The following is a 22,079-nucleotide window of genomic DNA, read 5'->3' as shown; positions in this document are numbered from 1 at the left end:
GGAAGCATATGTTATGTATGGATGGGGGGAGGGAGCTGCGAGAGCTAACTGGTTTCATTTCCGCCCTTTGCCCCCCACCCAGCGCTTTCTCAGGATGGAGACGATATCTTGTTGGGGGGTGGGGGGTGGGGGGGGAGCGGGTGAGAGGGTTCTGCCAGGTTTCACTGGAATGGGTTAATATCTGAGCACACTGTACAGTGCAGGAGAGCGTCCATCCTACCCCACCGTGAATGAGATCACGGATGTTCTGATCATCGTCAACTCCACCCCCCCCCTCCATCCCCTCACTATCTCAGCCCTGAATATCCTGAGGTTAAAAAGTCTCACGACTCCAGGGTATAGTAAAACAGGTTTACTTGGAAGCACTGGTGTTGTGTGACTGTTAACTTTGTCCACCCCACATCAACACGGGTACCTCCACACGGTAATTACCCTTCGAACTCCAGCCTCGACAACAGTCTGTGGTATAGAATTCCACAGATTCACCCTGGAAGCGAGAAATCGAACAGAACATGCTGGAGAAACTCTGCAGGTCTGGCAGCATCTGTGGAGAGAGACAGAGAGAAACAGAGTTAATGTTACAGGTTATAAAGTGCAGGGGAAACTCTGCAGGTCTGGCAGCATATGCAGAGAGAGAGGGAGAGAGAGAGTTAATGTTTAGCTGGTGGGTTGTGTGCAGTCGTAGGGGCTAGGTAATCGGAAAGAATACATCGGGGAAAGAGAGAGAGAGGGATGAAGATTGCTTTCGGGAACATGAGACTTCAGGAATGGGGAGAGATTTATGCATTTGGAACATTTCTCACTGGGAGCGGAGACAGTGAGATCTGATGGGGGGGGATGGAGGGAGTGCCTGAACAGAGTCAACAGGGAGATGTTGCACCCACAGTGTGCGCGGCTTAGATTTGGAGTGATCGATTTCTTGTTGTCATGTACCGAGATACAGTGAAAAGTGATGTTTTGCATGCTCTCTTGCAGACTGTATCATACAAAGTGCATCAGGGTATCAGGACAGAGTGTAGGTACAGTGTCACAGCCACAGAGAGAGAGAGATCAGAACGTGAGAGGTCCGTCTGTTAACAGAATCTGTCCATACATGGTTGCAAACGTTTGTACCTTCTCCCTGGCAGATGGAAGAGGTTATAACTGGGGTGGGAGGGGTCTTTGACGTTGGCTGCTTTCCTGAGTGGGAAATGTCAATGGAACTGATCGATAGACAAATAAAAACACACAGGCAGGAGGCTGGAAGAACACAGCAAGCCAGGCAGCATCAGGAGGTGGGGAAGTCAACATCTTGGGTATCAACCCTTCCTCAGGGCTGGATAGATGGGAGGCTGGTTTGGGCGATGGACTGGTCTGTGTTCACCACTCTCCGCAATTTCTTGCACTCCTGCGCACAGTCGTTGCCATATCACAGCGTGATGCACCCAGATAAGGTACTGGAGAGGCTGAACAGGCTGGGGCTGTTTTCCCTGGAGTGTCGGAGGTTGAGGGGCGACCTTTTTATATAGAGGTTTATAAAACCATTAGGGGTGTGGATAGGCAAGTTCTTTTCCCTGGGGCAGGGGAGTCCAGAACTAGAGGGGGCATAGGTTTAGGGTGAGAAGGGAAAGGGACCCGAGGGGCAACATTTTCACACAGAGGGTGGTAGGTGTATGGAATGAGCTGCCAGAGGAAGTGGTGGAGGTGGTACAATGGCAGCATTTAAGAAGCATCTGGATGGGTATATGAATAAGGAAGGGTTTAGAGGAAGATGGGCCCAGTACTGGCAGATTGGACTCGACGAAGTTAGGATATCTGGTCAGCATGGATAAGTTGGACCGAAGGGTCTGCTTCTGTGCTGTCCAGCTCTGTGACTCTGTATGGTGCGTCCAAACAAACCCTTGTGGACATGCTGAATTTTCTGGGAATTAACGACGTCCAATGGAAGCAAGGGCGAGGGGAGGGAAGTCTTCACTCGGAAAGGACGGTGGGCCGACAGTGCGGATCTCCATCTCATCACATCCGTGCGCCCATTGCTATCCCAGAAGGCCTCAGTGCGACTTGTCTCCGCTGGTTGGGCTCCTGCTCACCCACTCCTCCCACCCGAGGGGACAGATCCCTGAGGGTTGCTTGCCCTTGGCGATGGGTGCCCCTTTTTGGAGGGCACGCGGGGTGACGACTTGGCGGGGGTCCACACCAGAGATGCCAAGGGCACCTTCGCGTGTCTGCTGTCGAGGTTAACCGATTGTCAGGGCTGGGAGTACGGAGTGTGAAAACAGACCCTTCGGCCCATCTCGTCCATGCAAACCACATATCCCAAATTAATCTAATGCCATTTAGAGTCATACAGCACAGAAGCAGACCCTTCAGCCCATCTCATCCATGCCGACCAGATATCCCAAATTAATCTAATCCCATTTAGAGTCATACAGCACGGAAACAGACCCTTCGGCCCATCTCGCCCATGCCAAGCAGGGTTCCTGACCTGAATTAGTCCCATTTTACCCAACACCTGGTGCATTTTCCTCTAAACCCTTCTTATTCCCCCAACAGATGCTTTTTAAATATTGTCAATGTAGCAGCCTCCACCACTTCCTCTGGCAGCTCATTCACCCGCCTTCTGGGTGAACGAATTGCCCCTTAGGTCCCTTTTAAATCTTTCACCCCTCACCTTAAACCTACGCCCTCTAGTTTTTGACTCCCCTACCCTGGGGAATGAAAGACCTTGCCTATTTACCCTATCCATGCCCCCTCATGATTTTATAAACCTCTGTAAGGTCACCCCTCAGCCTCCGACGCTCCGGGGAAAACAGCCCCAGCCTTTCTCTGGAGCTCAAGCCCTCCGACATCCTTGTAAATCTTTTCTGAACCCTTTCAGACAAAAAAAAAACTGTTTCTCCTACTGAAGGACGACCAGACTTGAACGCAGTATTCCAAGTAATTTGTCCACTGATCCAAACAGGTCAAAGTGCCAGACCACAACCGATCAGCTGATTTCCAAGAAATGGCTGTCATATGATCTCAGGCTGTCAAGCCAAGAATGACTCCATTAAGTGCTGAAGTGTTGTTGATTCAGGAAAATCAGCCACTCCGGGCGCTTTTATGAATTAACAACGCAGCATATCAGTGTCGCAGTGGTATTGTCCCTCCCTCTGAGCCAGGAGAGCAGGGTTCAAGTTCCACTTCCACCAGCAGTTTGTCATAACAACTCTTCAAGATGTTGATTCGGAAAAATATCCAGATCCAAAGTTAACCCATTCCTGACCACATTCCCCAAAGGATGAAGGATTCTCAACTCCCTCTCCCCACAAGATTTGAGATGGATCTCCCATACGTTGCTGGGAGCAACAAACCAGAAATTGGATTGACTCCCCCATTCTCCCCCCACACTCCGCGTGGAAGTGAGTCCCACATTCTCCCCCCCCCCCCACTCCCTATGGGAGCAAGTCCCTCATTCTCCCCCCACTCCCTGTGGGAATGAGTCTCCCATTCTCCCCCCACTCCCTGTGGGAGCGAGTCCCCCATTCTCCCCCCACTCCCTGTGGGAGCGAGTCCCCCATTCTCCCCCCACTCCCTGTGGGAATGAGTCTCCCATTCTCCCCCCACTCCCTGTGGGAGCGAGTCCCCCATTCTCCCCCCACTCCCTGTGGGAGCGAGTCCCCCATTCTCTCCCCCCACTCCCCGAGGGAGTGAGTCTCCCATTCTCCCCCCACTCCCTGTGGGAGCGAGTCCCCCATTCTCCCCCCACTCCCTGTGGGAGCGAGTCCCCCATTCTCCCCCCACTCCCCGAGGGAGTGAGTCCCTCATTCTCCCCCCCCCACTCCCCGAGGGAGTGAGTCCCTCATTCTCTCCCCCCCACTCCCTGTGGGAGCGAGTCCCCCATTCTCCCCCCACTCCCTGTGGGAGCGAGTCCCTCATTCTCCCCCCCCCCACTCCCCGTGGGAGCGAGTCCCCCATTCTCCCCCCACTCCCTGTGGGAGCGAGTCCCCCATTCTCCCCCCACTCCCCGAGGGAGTGAGTCTCCCATTCTCCCCCCACTCCCTGTGGGAGCGAGTCCCCCATTCTCCCCCCACTCCCCGTGGGAGCGAGTCCCCCATTCTCCCCCCACTCCCTGTGGGAGCGAGTCCCCCATTCTCCCCACTCCCCGAGGGAATGAGTCTCCCATTCTCCCCCCACTCCCTGTGGGAGCGAGTCCCCCATTCTCCCCCCACTCCCCGAGGGAGTGAGTCTCCCATTCTCCCCCCACTCCCTGTGGAAGCGAGTCCCCCATTCTCCCCCCACTCCCTGTGGGAGCGAGTCCCCCATTCTCCCCCCACTCCCCGTGGGAGCGAGTCCCCCATTCTTCCCCCACTCCCTGTGGGAGCCAGTCCCCCATTCTCCCCCCACTCCCCACGGGAGTGAGTCCCTATTCTCCCCCCACTCCCCGTGGGAGTGAGTCCCCCATTCTCCCCCCCACTCCCCGTGGGAGTGAGTCCCCCATTCTCCCCCCCCCACTCCCCGTGGGAGTGAGTCCCCCATTCTCCCCCCACTCCCCGTGGGAGCGAGTCCCCCATTCTTCCCCCACTCCCCGTGGAAGCAAGACCCCACTCCCTGTGTGAAGACCTGTATCCCCAATTGCCAACTGGGTTTATGACTGACCATCTTACATCGACTGCCTCAAATCTCTGGCCTCCTCATCCTTCCCTCATGAATTTGCCAGCCAAATGGACTGCTCTAGCCCCAGGCGAGCATTGTCAAAGGGTCTGCGCTGAGGGAGTGGGTGCAGTCGGTGGGTCAGTGCTAACGGAGTGGGTGCTGTCAGAGGGTCAGTGCTGAGGGAAAGGGCGCTGTCAGAGGGTTAGCTCTGAGGGAATGTGTGCTGTCGGAGGGTCATAGCTGAGGTAGTGGGCGCTATCAGAGGGTCAGTGCTGACGGAGCGGGCACTGTCTGAGGGTCAATGCTGAGGGAGTGGGAACTGTCGGAGGGTCAGCGCTGAGGGAGTGGGTGCTGTCGGAGGGTCAGCGCTGAAGGAATGGGCACTATCAGAGGGTCAGTATTGAGGGAACAGGCGCTGTCGGAGGGTCAGTGCTGAGGGAGCGGGTGCTGTCGGAGGGTCAGTGCTGAGGGAGCGGGTGCTGTCGGAGGGTCAGCGCTGAAGGAATGGGCACTATCAGAGGGTCAGCACTGAGGGAACAGGCGCTGTCGGAGGGTCAGCGCTGAGGTTGCAGGCACTGTCGTAGGGTCAGCGCTGAGGGCGCGGGTGCTGTCGGAGGGTCAGTGCTGAGGGAGCAGTCAACTGTCAGAGGTGCCCTCTCACCAGGAGAGTTGAGACTGCACACACGCCATTGGACGAAAAGAGTTTGTGGTGTTCATTGACTTTCTGCCATCGCCCCATGTTGGTGCCTTGCGGGGAGAGCTGGAAGGCATGGGGAGACAAGCGAGCTCCGTCTCCCCGAGCAGGAGGCAGTTTTCCGAAGCTGCTGCTTAGGTGGATGAGGGCCGACCTGCGCTACTCGGTCGGTGCGTTGTGAGGGCGGGGACAAGCAGAGGGAGAGCTGTGGCGTTCGAAGATGGCCAGTTTGGCTGCAGGGGAAGAGGAAGCCTTCACAAATTGATTGTTTCCAAATTCCACACAATCCCGACGTCTGCAAAAGAAATCAAGGCCAGAAACCACTGTCAGCCTGTTCGGTGCTGACTGGCTGTGGTGGTGCCTGGAAGCCCATCCTGCCTGTGCCTCGTATTGTTTGTCTTTCATAAAAAGCTCGGGTCTGCTTCAAGCAGACGGTTCCAGAAAGCCGCAGTATGCCTGGGCTGGGAACCACATCAAGGCCCAGGGCAGGGCACTGAGCCAACATCCAGCTGTGGAATGTATTTCCTTCCCTTTCCCAGCTTTTTCATGCACAATTGTCAGGGTCATTATGGCTGAAGGTGCACATTCAGACCTTGCTTCAGATCATCCACACACGTTTGTATATCCCCTACCCCTGCAACCCCCTCCCTATCTCTGTCCCCCCTCCAGCCCCCTACACCCCCTCCCTATCTCTGTCACCCCCTCCAGCCCCCTACACCCCCTTCCCTATCTCTGTCACCCCCTCCACCCTCTCCCGATCTCTGTCACCCCCTCCAGCCCCTCCCTATCTCTGTAACCCCCTCCAACCCTCTACACCCAATCCCTATCTGTCACCCCCCTCGAGCTCCTACACCCCGTCCCTATCTCTGTCACCTCCTCCAGCCTCTTATGTCCTCTCTCTATCTCCGTCACCTCCTCCAGCTCCCTACACCCCCTCCCTAACTCTGTCACCCCCTCCAGCCCCCTACACCCCCCTCCCTATCTCTGTCACCCCCTCCAGCCCCTACACCCCCTCCCTCTCTCTGTCACCCCCTCCGAGATCTCTGTGCTCCTCCAATCCTGGTCCCATTGCTCCGCTATTGGGGGGTCATGCCTTCAGCTGCCTGGCACTGGGGTGTGGGGCCTGAGGTAGAACATTTTGAACTGAGAACCGTACAGGCCCTTGATGTTGCGGCCTGTGAAATTACTGATGCCCATCTAACCTAAACCATTCCATTATTACCCACATGTATGTCCAATGCCCATTTGAATGCCCTTAATGTCGGTGAGTCTACTCCTGTTGTAGGCAGTGCATTCCACGCCCCTACTATTCTCTGAGTAAAGAATCTACCTCAGACAGCTGTCCTATATCGATCACCCCTCAATTTAAAGCTATGTCCCCTCATGTTAGCCATCACCATCTGAGGGAAAAGGCTCTCACTGTCCACCCTCTCTAACCCTCTGATGATCTTATACATCTCAATGAAGTCACCTCTCAACCTTCTTCTTGCTGATGAAAACAGCCTCAGTTCCCTCAGCCTTTCCCCGTAAGACCTTCCCTCCATATCAGGCAACATCCTGGTAAATCTCCTCTGAGCCCTTTCCAAAGGTTTCACATCCTTCCTGTAATGCAGCGACCAGAACTGCACGCAATACTCCAACTGCGGCCCGCACCAGTGTCTTGTACAGCTGAAGCATGACCTCATGGCTCCGAAACCCAATCCCCCCTACCAATAAACGCCAACACACCGTATGCCTTCCGTCGCAACTTTCAGGGATCTGTGCACTGTCTGGGATTTCTCTCTCCCCTTCATTAGGGTGTTCCTTAAAGAGAACTCTCTGCAACCGAACTCTCGCGGTTATACTGTCTCGTAAAGTTGTTGTAGTATCCGTTCCTAGCGTTGTTCGGCTTTGATCAAGAATTGGCAGATCTTTGCCTGACAGTTCTCTTCCTCCTCATCGACTGCTTGTTGGAGGCTGTGGCAGTTCGGACGGGCATGAATCGGAGCTAGCAATCTCAATCCCCACCCTGCAGGAAGGTGTCCACAGCTCAGCGTTTGTGCAAGGCTGTGATGCCATCCCTAGTCGCATTGTCAACGCACTTGGAGGCTCACTAGGAGGGAAGGGAAGTGAAACAAAAAGACTCAGCTTGACGTTCAATTGCGTTACCATCACCGAGTCTCCCAACTGTCCACATCCTGGGGGTTACCGTTGAGAGAGAATCTAACCATCGAGCCCTTGACGTTCAATGGTGTTACCATCACCGAATCCCCCAACTTTCAAAATCCTGGGGATTTACTGTTGAGAGTGAATCTAACCATCGCCCCCTTGACGTTCAATGGCATTACCATCACCGAATCCGCCAACTGTCAACATCCTGGGGATTTACTGTTGAGAGTGAATCTAACCATCACCCCCTTGACGTTCAACGGTGTTACCATCACCGAATCCTCCAACTATCAACAGCCTGGGGGTTTACCGTTGACCAGAAACTGAACTGGACCCAGTCCATATAAACATACAGGGGGTACAAGAGCAGGTGAGAGGCTGGGAATCTTGCAGCGAGTAACTCACTTCTTGATTTCCCCTCAAAGCCTGCCCCACCATCGACAAAGCACAAGTCAGGAGGGTGAGGGAATACTCCTCACTTGCCCTGGGCGGGAGGCAGCTCTGACAACACTCGAGAAGCTCGACATCATCCAGGGACAAAGCAACTCCCAACCCCGGCTCGATTGGCACCACACCCACAAACACTTCCCGACGCTCAGTCATAGCAGTGTGTACCGTCTACAAGATCCAAAGTGGCATGGCCCCTTCCAAACCCATGCCTTCCACCTCCTAAAGGGCAAGGGCAGCATATACATGGGAAAACCGCCCCCCTCTTGAGCCCCTCCGCACCTTCCCGACTTTGGAAATACACCGGCCGTTCCTTCAGGGCCAGAATCCTGGAATTCCTTCCCTAATGGGGCACTGTGTCCCTACACCACATAGGAGGGAAGGGGAGGGGAAACGCAGCAGTTCAAAATGGTGGCTTACCCCACCTTCTCAAGGCAGGGGGGCACATGGGGTGGGGGGGGGGTGTAGAGAATGGGCCTATCAATGCTGGGCCTGCCCACCTCTCCTGAAATTGACTGGATGGGTGGAATTACATCAGAAAGGTGTGAAGAAAATATTTACAGGTTGTATGCACCTCTGTTGAATTCCGGACACCTAGCAACGACTTGTTCTGTACATTCTGTTCTCAGCGACTGACGTGTCAATAGGTCTTGTTTCTCTCCAAAAACCCACTTAACCTGTCTTTCAAGAACTGGAGGACAGGAGTTGGGACGCCAAGTCGAGGTTGTACAGGATTCTGGCCAGGCCTCTTCTGGAGTACTGTGTCCAGTTGTGGACAGCCTGTGACGGGAAGGATATTATTAAACTGGAGAGGGCTCAGATGTTGCCGGGATTGGTGGGTTTGCGTTATAAGGAAACTCTGGGGCCTTTTTCTACCTGGAGCATAAGGAGGTTGAAGGGTGACCTTATAGAGGTTAATCATGAGGGGCACGGGTAAGCTGACGAGTCAAGGGCTTTCCCCTAAGGTGGGGGAATTCAAAACTAGAGGGGCCTAATTTTAAGCTGAGAGGAAAAGAAGACATGGGGGCAACTTTTTTTACGTAGAGCATGGTTCATGCGTTGACTGAACTCCCTGAGGAAGTGGTGGATGGGTGTACAGTTATAACGTTTAGAGTCAGAGAAATAGCACAGAAACAGACCCTCCAGTCTAATTCACCTATGCCGACCAGATATCCTAAACTAATTAGGCCTCAGTCTATTCAGCCTCTCCCTATGGGTCAAACCCTCCAACCCTGGTAACATCCTTGTCAACCTTTTCTGAACCCTTCCGAGTTTCTCAACATCTTTCCGATAGGAAGGAGATCAGAACTGGGCACAATGTTCCAAAAGTGGCCTCACCAATATCCTGTTCAGCCGCAACATGACCTCCCGACTCCTGTGCCCAATGCACTGACCAACAAAGGCAAGTGTAGCTGAACACTTTCTTCACCATCTGGTCGACCTGAGACTCCACCTTCAAGGAACTTTCAAGCCCTCCAAGGTCTCTTTGTTCAGCAACACTCCCCAGGACCTCACAAATCAAGTGTGTAAGTCCTGCTCTGTTTGCCTTTCTGAAACGCAGCGCCTCACATTTATCTCAAGTAGGTACAGACAGCAGGGAAGGAGTGAATCCCTCGAAGAGTATAATGGCAGTAGAAGGACAGTCATAGAGTCATACAGCACGGAAACAGACCCTTCGGCCCAACCAGTCCAAACTAAACTAGTCCCACCTGCTTGCTCCTGGCTCATATCCCTCCGAACTTTCTCTGTTCGTGTACGTACTCAGATGTCTTTTAAACCTATATCCAGCACTTCCTCAGAAAGTTCATTGCACACACCAACCACACTCCGTGTAAAACATTTGCCCCTCGTGCCTTTCTTTTAAATCTCTCTCTGGGAAATAAAGAGGGCAAAGTGAGATAGCTTTGGAAAGGAGGGTGAGGGGGATCCCAAACGGTTCTACGCATACATGAAGGACGAAAGGGTGGAAGGGGGTGTTGGTACAATGAGTGAACCACCGGACGAATCGCCCCATGCCCACTGAAGGGGCATTGTCAGTTGGCAAAGCGGAGTCCACCCCTTCTCTGGGGGAAATAATTCTGAAGTGTTTTTAATTTGACAAGATGTTTCGGCCAACCCCAGGGAGTCGGTGATGACATGACGAATTTTGCCCGAACCAGCCTTGTGACCTGAACTTCCTTTTGGTGAGCCAGCATTCCATTCAACTCGACTCTGTAATTAACCCCACAAAAGGCAGACTCCTTGGCGCTCCTCCAGGCTGGTTCACTTTCCAAAGCCACCGCAGGTTCAGCCGCTTGCTGGAGAGCCACAGCTCGGTGGGTCTGCCGCAAGGTCTCGGCCCAGCTTCAACCCTGACCGCGGCCTGGTCACACCGTGCGCGTCAGTGCCCAGGGGGTCTGACCGTCACACCCCACACACATCACCCCCCCCCCCCCCCCCCCCACCCCCCACGCCCCGCGCCTCCAACCCCAGCCCGGCAAAGGCAGACAAAGGTGCAGCTCCTTACTGGCGGAGCGATGGGTATCGGGGGTTGTTCAACGTTAACATCGGAGGAGCACAGAGATCCTGGAGAGGGGGAGGACATGACAGAGAAAGGGAGGGGGTGTAGGGGCTGGAGGGGGTGATAGAGATAGGGAGGGGGTGTAGGGGCTGGAGGGGGTGACAGAGATAGGGAGGGGGTGTAGGGGGCTGGAGGGGGTGACAGAGATAGGGAGGGGGTGTAGGGGGCTGGAGGGGGTGACAGAGATAGGGAGGAGGTGTAGGGGCTGGAGGGGGTGACAGAGATAGGGAGGAGGTGTAGGGGGCTGGAGAGGGTGACAGAGATAGGGAGGAGGTGTAGGGGGCTGGAGGGGGTGACAGAGATAGGGAGGGGGTGTAGGGGGCTGGAGGGGGTGACAGAGATAGGGAGGGGGGTGTAGGGAGGGCTGGAAGGGGTGACAGAGATAGGGAGGGGGCTGGAGAGGGTGACAGAGATAGGGAGGGGGTGTAGGGGGCTGGAGAGGGTGACAGAGATAGGGAGGGGGTGGAGGGGCTGGAGGGGGTGACAGAGATAGGGAGAGGGTGTAGGGGCTGGAGGGGGTGACAGAGATAGGGAGGGGGGTGTAGGGAGGGCTGGAGGGGGTGACAGAGATAGGGAGGGGGCTGGAGAGGGTGACAGAGATAGGGAGGGGGTGTAGGGGGCTGGAGAGGGTGACAGAGATAGGGAGGGGGTGGAGGGGCTGGAGGGGGTGACAGAGATAGGGAGAGGGTGTAGGGGGCTGGAGGGGGTGACAGAGATAGGGAGGAGGTGTAGGGGGCTGGAGAGGGTGACAGAGATAGGGAGGGGGTGTAGGGGGCTGGAGAGGGTGACAGAGATAGGGAGGGGGTGTAGGGGGCTGGAGAGGGTGACAGAGATAGGGAGGGGGGTGTAGGGGGCTGGAGGGGGTGACAGAGATAGGGAGGGGGGTGTAGGGGGCTGGAGGGGGTGACAGAGATAGGGAGGGGGGTGTAAGGGGCTGGAGGGGGTGACAGAGATAGGGAGGGGATGTAGGGGCTGGAGGGGGTGACAGAGATAGGGAGGGGGTGTAGGGGGCTGGAGGGGATTACAGAGATTGGGAGGGGGTGTAGGGGCTGGAGAGGGTGACAGTGATAGGGAGGGGGTGGAGGGGGTGACTGAGATAGGGAGGGGGTGTAGGGGCTGGAGGGAGTGACAGAGATAAGGAGGGGTTTAGGGGCTGGAGGGGGTGACAGTGATAAGGAGAGGTTTAGGGGCTGGAGGGGGTGACTGAGATAGGGAACAGATACAGGATCTGGCAGAGGTGACAGTGAGAGGGAGGGGGTGATAGAGATAGGGAGGGGGTGTAGGGGGCTGGAGGAGGTGACAGAGATAGGGAGTGGGCTGTAGGGTCTGGAGGAGGTGACAGAGATAGGGAGGGGGTGACAGAGATCGGGAGGGGTATAGGGGGCTGGAGGGGGTGACAGAGATAGGGAGGGGGTGTAGGGTACTGGAAGGGGTGACAGTGATAGGGAGGGGGTGACAGTGATAGGGAGGGGCTGTCGGGGGCTGGACGGGCTGACAGAGATAGGGAGGGGGTGCAGGGTACTGGAGGGGGTGACAATGGGGGTGTAGGGGGCTGGAGGAGGTGACAGAGATAGGGAGGGGGTGTAGGGGGTGACTGAGATAGTGAAGTGATACAGGATCTGGTGGATGTGACAGTGATAGGGTGGGGTTTGTAGGGGCTGGAGGAGGTCAGAGAGATAGGGAGGGGATGCATGGGCCGACCTGTGGAACCAGTCTGAAGCCCATCTAACCTACACTATTCCATTCTCGCCCATATGTCTATCCAATGACTGTTTAAATGCCCTTACAGTTGGTGAGTCTACTCCTGTTGTAGGCAGTGCGTTCCATGTCCCTACTACACTCTGAGTAAAGAAACTCCCCCTGACATGTCCTATATCTATCACCCCTCAGTTTAAAGCTATGTCCCCTCGTGCTAGCCATCACTATCTGAGGGAAAAGGGTCTCCCTGTCCACCCTAACCTTCTGATGATCTTCTCCGTCTCAATTAAGTCACCTCTCAACCTTCTTCTCTCTCATGAAAACAGCCTCAAATCCCTCAGTCTTTCCTCGTAAGACCTTCCCTCAGGCAATCTCCTCTGAACCCTTTCCAAAGTTTCCACATCCTTCCTGGAATGCGGTGACCAGAACTGTATGCAATACCCCAAGTGCGGCGTACCTAAATTAATATTGTCCCACTTGCCACTGGTTGACCCATATCCCTCCACGAGGAGCAGGAGAATCCAAGTTTTGGGCATAGGCCCTTAATCAGATATGAGGCTTGTTGGCTGGGGGGAGGGGCTGAGAGAATAATGGGAGGGGGGGTGGGTTTGGGGATAGCTGAGAATGCGATAGGTAGATGAAGGTGATAGGTCGGAGGGGAAGGTGGAGCGGATAGATGGGAAAGGCGATGGACAGGTCAGGAGGGCGGTGCCGAGTTGGAGGCTTGGGACTGGAATAGGGTGGGCGGGAGAGGAAATGAGGAATCTGGTGACCGTGCGGTTGCAGGGTCCCAACGCAGAAGATGCTCATATACAATTCTCTTGAGTCAAAAGCCCTGCGTGTGGAACCTTATCAAAGGCCTTCTGGAAATCCAAATGTGGGGCATCTACTAAATCTCCTCTACCTTGGTTTATAATGACACTTGGGCCTTCCAGTATTTCAGGAGCTTTCTCATGTTCAGTTCCTATCATCGAGTGACCAAGGATTTGAGCACAGCAAGATTCCACAAACTTCTGCCATCATGACGGCACATTCTGGTCTCCCTACTTCAGGAAGGGCGTTGTGAAACTCGAAAGGATCCGAAAAGATTGACAAGGATGTCACCGGGGTTGCAGGGTTTGATCTATAGGGAGAAACTGAATAGACTCGGGCGTCGGAGGCTGAGGGGTGACCTTATAGAGGTTTGTAAAATCACGAGGGGATGGATAGGGTAAATGGACAAGGTCTTTTCCCTGGGGTGGGGGAGTTCAGCATTAGAGGGGCATAGGTTTAGGGTGAGAGGGGAAAGATTCAAAAGGAACCTAAGGGGCAGCTTTCTTTTCATGCAGAGGGTGGTGCATGTAGGGAACGAGCTGCCGGAGAAAGTGGTGGGGGCTGGTACAATTCAGTTAAAAGGCATCTGGATGGGGACATGAATAGGAAAGGTTTGGAGGGATATGGGCCAAGTGCTGGCAGGTGGGACGATATTAATTGGGGATATCTGGTCGGCATGGACGTGCGGGATCATACAGTACAGCACCATGATGCCGCTGAAGGGCTGAATGTGGGCCCCACAACACCAGGGGGAACTCTCTTCCCATTGCCTACCTATCGTGAGATCTTCCACATCCACCTGGAAGAAGGATTTGTGGAAGGTTTGAAGAAATAATCAAGCCAGGGTTTTGAGAAAGGTAGTTCAACTGGGAATTGGCGTTTCTGGCTGAGAATGTTATTTTACCAACTTACACTGGAACTGCTACACACCCTGTCACCTGAGGCCGGGCGTTCCCATTACTGATATAAGGATCAGTACTGTGCATACTAAACAACAGAGAGATATACAAATGGAATCTCAGCTCACGTAGAGGGAGTTATAGACTGGAGTCTAATCGAGGGGTTTTGGGTGGGTTATATACAGAATAACAGATACCCCGGGGAGGGGGTTACAGACCGGAATGTAATCGAGGGGTTCGGGGTGGGTTATATACAGAATAACAGATACCCGGGAGGGAGTTACAGACTGGAATCTAATCCAGGGGTTCGGGGTGGGTTATATACAGAATAACAGATACCCGGGGGGGGAGTTACAGACTGGAATCTAATCGAGGGGTTCGGGGTGGGTTATATACAGAATAACAGATACCCGGGAGGGCGTTACAGACCGGAATCTAATCGAGAGGTTCGGGGTGGGTTATATACAGAATAACAGATACCCGGGAGGGAGTAACAGACTGGAATCTAATCGAGAGGTTCGGGGTGGGTTATATACAGAATAACAGATACCCGGGAGTGAGTTACAGACTGGAATCTAATCGAGGGGTTCGGGGTGGGTTATATACAGAATAACAGATACCCGGGAGGGAGTTACAGACTGGAATCTTATCGAGGGGTTCGGGGTGGGTTATATACAGAATAACAGATACCCGGGAGGGAATTACAGACTGGAGTCTAATCGAGGGGTTCAGGGTGGGTTATATACAGAATAATAGATACCCGGGTGTGAGTTACAGACTGGAATCTAATCGAGGGGTTCGGGGTGGGTTATATACAGAATAACAGATACCCGGGAGGGAGTTACAGACTGGAATCTAATCGAGGGGTTCGGGGTGGGTTATATACAGAATAACAGATACCCGGGAGGGAGTTACAGACTGGAGTCTAATCGAGGGGTTTGGGGTGGGTTATATACAGAATAACAGATACCCCGGGAGGGAGTTACAGACTGGAATCTAATCGAGGGGTTCGGGGTGGGTTATATACAGAATAACAGGTACCCGGGAGGGAGTTACAGACCGGAATCTAATCGAGGTGTTCGGGGTGGGTTATATACACAATAACCGATGCCCCGGGAGGGAGTTACAGACTGGAATCTAATCGAGGGGTTCGGGGTGGGGGTTATATACAGAATAACAGATACCCGGGAGGGAGTTACAGACTGGAATCTAATCAAGGGGTTCGGGGTGGGTTATATACAGAATAACAGATACCCGGGGAGGGAGTTACCGACTGGAATCTAATCGAGGGGTTCGGGGTGGGTTATATACAGAATAACAGATACCCGGGAGGGAGTTACAGACTGGAATCTAATCGAGGGGTTCGGGGTGGGTTATATACAGAATAACAGATTCCCGGGTGGGAGTTACAGACTGGAATCTAATCAAGAGTTTTGTTTTGATTGTTAAGATCATTCGGGAGCCCAGTTCTGAGTTCATTCGTTTACCCCTCGAACAATTCGGGGCTGTGCATACGAACATCCCATAGCCGTGCCACCACTGTGGGCACCCCCGTAAGATCTCATTCCGCACCTCTCCGGTACAGCTCTTCGCTGCTGAACAGATAACCACAGCCAGCGGCGCCACAGAGAAGCAGAGGCACCACAGCACTGGGATATGAGGAGTCCGCTCTGCCCAGAATGGGCAGGCTGGCCTCCCCCCGCCAACTGTGTGCCCGAGCTAACTTTACAACAGTGAAAGGAACTGGGCAGTCGTTAGTCTGCAGCATTCGCAAACACACTGGGACATCGGCCATCTCTGACCTCAGTGGGAAGTCGGATTTAGAACATTATGCACAAACATCCGGATATGGGAATATTGCAGCCTGTCCGCTTGAGGGACAAATTGTTTTTTTTTTCGCAGAAGGATGTGGTAACTGAATTGGCACCAGCTCCTGATGGATTCTGTGGTAAACACCCAGAGTGCCGTGCGGCAGGATAAATATTTACCTGTATCATTCCAGCTTGGCCCACTGGGGAAAGGATACTGGCACAACATGCCACCTAGCTGTGACTGGCAAAGATCTCAGGGGGAGGCCATTCAGCCCCTCTCCTCTTCCAGCCTGTCACACAGCAACAGGAGGCCATTCAGCCCACCCTCCTCCACCTGTCACACAGGAACAGGAGGCCATTCAGCCGCCCCCCCCTCCCCTCCATCCAGCCTGTCATACAGGAACAGGAGGGCCATTCATCCCCCCCCTTACTCCCCGAGATTCCCACCTCCACACCTCCCCAAATGTCCTGGCTTGAATATGTGACCTCGGATTTGCTGAGGTTGTGGACAGTGGTTTCAGACTTCTGAGTTTCTCTGTTAACGACCAAATAAGGCTGTGATCTCGAAGCAGACTATAATTTTCTTTTCCCCCCGCATCTCTGCGGCTTTTGCATAGCTGAGGAATGAGATCAGCATGTCTGAAGGACTGGGCTTTAACCTGTTCTGGAGTTCGTCCTCGTCTCACACAGGCATTGACATTTTTTTTTAAGATTACTTACAGTGTGGAAACAGGCCCTTCGGCCCAACAAGTCCACACCGACCCGCCACCCACCCAGGCCCATTCCCCTACATTTACCCCGACACCTAACACTACGGGACAATTTAGCATAGCCAATTCACCTGACCTGCACATTTTTGGACTGTGGGAGGAAACCAGAGCACCCGGAGGAAACCCACGCAGACACTGGGAGAATGTGCAAACTCCACACAGTCAGTCGCCTGAAGCAGGAATTGAACCCAGGTCTCTGGCGCTGTGAGGCAGCAGTGCGAACCACTGTGCCACCATATGTAACTGGAGTTGAGTCTGTTGAGCAGGGGAGGCTGGAGGAGATGGGGAAGCCATCTCACATTCAGACCCCCCCTCACCCCGGAGATGTTAACAGTATAGAGTTCCCCAGATTCGCTCCCTTATGAGAGGAGAAATTCCTCCCTGACTCTGTCTTCAATGGGCAACATGTTGTCCCTCTGATCTTCGAAACTCCCACACAAGGGGGAATAACCTCCCCACATCTCCCCAGTCGATTTCTCCTCAAAATCTCATGCCTTTCAATACGGTCACCTCTCATTCTGCCCAACTCTACCCCAACAGTTCAGGCAAAACTCTGCTCACCCCATGTCCTGTCAACCCAGCCCCACCTCACACACAATTACTCACACACAATCACTCACACACACACATATACACACACACACACATACACTCACACACACTCTCACTCATACACACACTCACTCATATACGCACACACACCCACTCATGCACACCCTCACACACACAGTCACACACACACACTCACTCACACACAATCACTCGCACACACTCACACACAATCACTCACACACACACATACACTCACTCACACACAATCACTCACACACACACTCACTCATACACACATACTCACTCATACACACACACTCACTCATATACACAGACACACACACTCATGCACACCCTCACACACACAGTCACACACACACACACATTCACTCATACACACACACACTCACTCACACACACACTCACTCATATACACAGACACACACACTCATGCACACTCTCACACACACAGTCACACACCCATACACTCACACACACACATCGTACACAACCTCACTCACACACAGTTATTGTCTCATACACACACACACTCATGCAGACCCAGTAACACTTACATGCAGAATGACTCTTACACACATGTACTCTTACACACACACTCAGTGGTTAGCACCGCTGCCTCATGGCGTCAGGGACCTGGGTGCAATCCAAGCCTTGGGGCGACTCTCTGTGTGGATTTTGCAAATTCTCCCGGTGTATGCATGGGTTTCCTCCAGGTGCTTCGCACAGTCCAAAGATGTGGAGGATTAGGGTGGAATGGCAATGACAAATTGTCCCATAGTGCCCCAGGGATGTGCAGGTTAGGGTGGTTTGGCCATGCTAAATTGTCCCATAGTGCCCAGGGATGTGCAGGTTAGGGTGGATTGGCCATGCTAAATTGTCCCATAGTGCCCAGGGATGTGCAGGTTAGGGTGGATTGGCCATGATAAATTGTCCCATAGTGCCCCAGGGATGTGCAGGATAGGGTGGATTGGCCATGCTAAATTGTCCCGTAGTGCCCAGGGATGTACAGGTTAGGGTGGATTGGCCATGATAAATTGTCCCATAGTGCCCAGGGATGTGCAGGATAGGGTGGATTGGCCATGATAAATTGTCCCATAGTGCCCAGGGATGTGCAGGTTAGGGTGGATTGGCCATGCTAAATTGTCCCGTAGTGCCCAGGGATGTACAGGTTAGGGTGGATTGGCCATGATAAATTGTCCCATAGTGCCCAGGGATGTGCAGGATAGGGTGGATTGGCCATGGGAAATTGTCCCATAGTGCCCCAGGGATGTGCAGGTTAGGGTGGATTGGCCATGGGAAATTGTCCCATAGTGCCCCAGGGATGTGCAGGTTAGGGTGGATTGGCCATGCCAAATTGTCCCATAGTGCCCCAGGGATGTGCAGGTTAGGGTGGATTGACCATGGGAAATTGTCCTGTAGTGCCCAGGGATGTGCAGGTTAGGGTGGATTGGCTATGGGAAATGCAGGGATAGGGGAGGGAAGTGGCTCTGGGTGGGATGGCGGGCCAGTGTGGAATTGATGGGCTGTCTGATCTACTGATGAATGGGGTGGGGTTTTGCAATAATCAACAGCGGTCTCCCCACCGTCAGGGACATTCTTAATTCCAGATTGGTTTTTAATTGAATTCAAACGGGTCTCCCAGAACATCTGGCCGAGTTCCTGGATTAATAGTCCTGTGACATCACCAGGATGCCATTGTCCGTCGTGTTGCGACCGGTTCTGATGAGCAGTCAGCGCCCTCCCAATGTTAACTCTGCTTTCTTCCTGCGGGTGGTGCCAGGCCTGCCGAGTGTCCCCACTGATTTCTGTGTCCGTTTGAGTCCAACTGTGGCCTGGGGACCTCGTTGCAAAGACCTGACAGGCCCAGGGCTGGGTGTCTCTGTGGAATGTGCAAATTGGCACTCAACGGTGGGGGGGCGGCAAAGGTTGGGGTGGGATGTTCGTTTTCTTACGGGGGGGGTCGAAGGAGTCCTGCAATCCCAGATCAAACACAGAGAGATACAACGCCTTTCATTGGCCTGGCGCCTGGAACAGCCGCAGAATGTGCCCCGGCCAATGGCACACGTGTCCGACATTTTGCAACGTAGAATGCAGGGGGCACTGACTGGGTCATAGGTTATTCCCAGTTGGAGCTCAAATGCTGAATGTTACCCTGCTCGCTGTCTCTCCGAAGGAGCCACGTTCGCAGCTTCCCTGACAGGGTCAGCGCTGAGTGAGTGGGCAATGTCAGAGGGTCAGAACTGAGGGAGTGGGCACTGTCGGAGGGTCAGCGCTGAGGGAGTGGGCAATGTCAGAAGATCAGCGCTGAGGGAGTGGGCACTGTCGGAGGGTCAGCGCTGAGGGAGTGGGCAATGTCAGAAGGTCAGTGCTGAGGGAGTGGGCACTGTCGGAGGGTCAGCGCTGAGGGAGTGGGCAATGTCGGAGGGTCAGTGCTGAGGGAGTGGGCACTGTCGGAGGGTCAGCGCTGAGGGAGTGGGCACTGTCGGAGGGTCAGTGCTGAGGGAGTGGGCAATGTCAGAGGGTCAGCGCTGAGGGAGTGGGCACTGTCGGAGGGTCAGTGCTGAGGAAGTGGGCCCTGTCGGAGGGTCAGCGCTGAGGGAGTGGGCAATGTCGGAGGGTCAGTGCTGAGGGAGTGGGCACTGTTGGAGTGTCAGCGCTGAGGGAGTGGGCAATGTCGGAGGGTCAGTGCTGAGGGAGTGGGCACTGTCGGAGGGTCAGCGCTGAGGGAGTGGACAATGTCGGAGGGTCAGTGCTGAGGGAGTGGGCACTGTCGGAGGGTCAGCGCTGAGGGAGTGGGCACTGTCAGAGGGTCAGCACTGAGGGAGCAGATGCCATCGGAGGGTCAGAGCTGAGGGTGTGGGCACTGTTGACGGGTCAGCGCTGAGGGAGCGGGTGCAGTCAGAGGGTCACCATTGAGGGAGCGAGCACTGTCAGAGAATCAGCGCTGAGGGAGCAGGACACTGTCGATGGGTCAGTGCTGAGGTAGCCGGTGCTGTTGGAGGGTCAGCGCTAAGGGAGCGGACACTATTGGAGGGTCAGTGCTGAGAGAGTGGTTGCTGTGGGAGGGTTATTGCTGAGGGAGTGGGCAATGTCAGAGGGTCAGTGCTGAGGGAGCTGGCGCTGTCGGAGGGTCAGTGCTGAGGGAATGGGCAATGTCGGAGGGTCAGTGCTGAGGGAGTGGGCAATGTCGGAGGGTCAGTGCTGAGGGAATGGGCACAGTCGGAGGGTCAGTGCTGAGGGAGTGGGACGGAGGGTCAGTGCTGAGGGAGTGGGCAATGTCGGAGGGTCAGCGCCTATGGAGCGGGCGCTGTCGGAGGGTCAGTGCTGAGGGAGCGGGCGCTGTCGGAGGGTCAACATCAAGGGAGTGGGCACTGTCGCATGTTCAGCGCTGAGGTAGCGGACAGTGTTGAATGTATTTGAGATATTAAAGAGAATCCCTCAGGCAGTCGTGCAAGATCCCACGGACTCTAAGGAAAAGACTTTCATCCGTTGATAACAGGCCAATGTTTACCCAAAGCATGCCAGATCAAAGTGTCTGGTCACTGTGACACTGCTGCCTGTGGGATCTTGCTGTGTTTCGCCATAATTCCAATACCCCGGAGGTGCGTCATTGGCCGTAAACAATTCTGCAACATCCTGAGGTTGCGAAAGGTGCTGCATGAATCCAATGTGTTTCATGAGTCATGACATGTTCGCGTGTGGCTTCTCATCAGTCAGGGGTAAATGTCCGAGATGTTGGCGCCGGATGAGATGATGCCAAAACCCTGGCATCCTGTGCAAAAGCACCTCTGGCCTGAGACACACGGGGAAGCCCAATGTTCTGGGGATGCTGCTCAAGTCCCACCGCAAAACCAATCGGGAATGAAGAGTTGAAAGGAAATCTGCTCTCCTTTCCCAGTCTGGGCGTACACATGACTCCAGACCCACAGCTGACTCTTAACCGCCCTCTGAACACAGCCCTGAGTGAGACATTTGGCTCAAGGGACAGTTAGGGATAGGGGGCAGGCCGAATGGTTTTATCTGGACAAGTACAGAGCCACAGAGCTGTACAGCATGGAAACAGGCCCCTCGATCCGACTCGTCTGTGCAAACCAGATATTCCAGCCTAATCTAGGGTGGCATGGTGGCTCAGTGGTTAGCAGGGACCTGGGTTCGATTCCAGCCTCGGGTGACGGTCTGTGTGGAGTTTGCACATTTTCCCCGTGTCTGTGTGGGTTTCCTCTGGGTGCTCCGGTTTCCTCCCACAATCCAAAGGTGTTCAGGTCAGGGTGGATTGGCCTTGCTAAATGGTCCCATAGTTGTTCGGTGCGTTAGTCAGAGGCGGATGGGTTAGTCTTCAGAGGGTCGGTGTGGACTTGTTGGGCCGAAGGGTCTGTTCTCCACACTGTAGGGAACATAACCATCATCATCATCTTGTCCCATTTGCCAGCACTTGGCCCATATCCCTCTAAACCCTTCCTGTCCATGTCCCCATCCGGATGCCTTTTAAATGCTGTCATTGTACTGCCCTCCACCACTTCCTCTTGGCAGCTCATTCCCTACACTCTTTGTGCGAAAAAGCGTTCCTTTTATATCTTCCCTCTCTCACCCTAAACCCCGCTTGTTCTGGATTCCCTGACCCCAGGGAAAAGACTTTGCCTATTTACCCTATCCATGCCCCTCATGATTTTATAAACTTCTATAAGGTCACCCCCTCAGCCTCCAGGGAAAACAGCCCCGGCCTGTTCAGCCTCTCCCTGTAGCTCACCAACATCCTTGTCAATCTTTTCCGAACCCCTTTCACGTTTCACAACATCTTTCCGATAGGAAGGAGACCTGAACTGCAAGCAATATTCCATGTCCACAACATGACCTGCCAGTGCTCTTTTTGAAGGAGATTATGTATTGAAAGAAAGGGGAGCTGTGTAAATGCAAACGGTTGTGGTTGTCACGCCCAGAGCATCGATCCAGCGAAGGATGGGGGTGCAGGGAGGAAGACATACCAACTGAACCCTGGTGTGGGTCTCAGTGAGGTCCCTCTGCCACCTTTGCATTGGACAGCGCCAGCGCTTC

General features: G+C 54.1%; 1 long non-coding RNA gene across 1 annotated transcript in view; it reads right to left on the bottom strand.

Annotated features, from left to right (window-relative positions):
- Window positions 1-337: 337 nt before the first annotated feature.
- Window positions 338-22,079, bottom strand: part of LOC140460228 (uncharacterized) — a 28,529-nt gene continuing 6,787 nt past the window's right edge. The window contains exon 2 of the long non-coding RNA XR_011953918.1: window positions 338-544. This is a non-coding gene — a long non-coding RNA (uncharacterized lncRNA). The remainder of the gene's footprint in view (window positions 545-22,079) is intronic.

Source organism: Chiloscyllium punctatum, chromosome 36 (genome assembly GCF_047496795.1).
Source record: "Chiloscyllium punctatum isolate Juve2018m chromosome 36, sChiPun1.3, whole genome shotgun sequence".
In the NCBI taxonomy this organism is placed as follows: Eukaryota; Metazoa; Chordata; class Chondrichthyes; order Orectolobiformes; family Hemiscylliidae; genus Chiloscyllium; species Chiloscyllium punctatum.
Note: the sequence above shows the minus strand (reverse complement) of the source record. Positions and strands in the feature narration are given on the sequence as shown.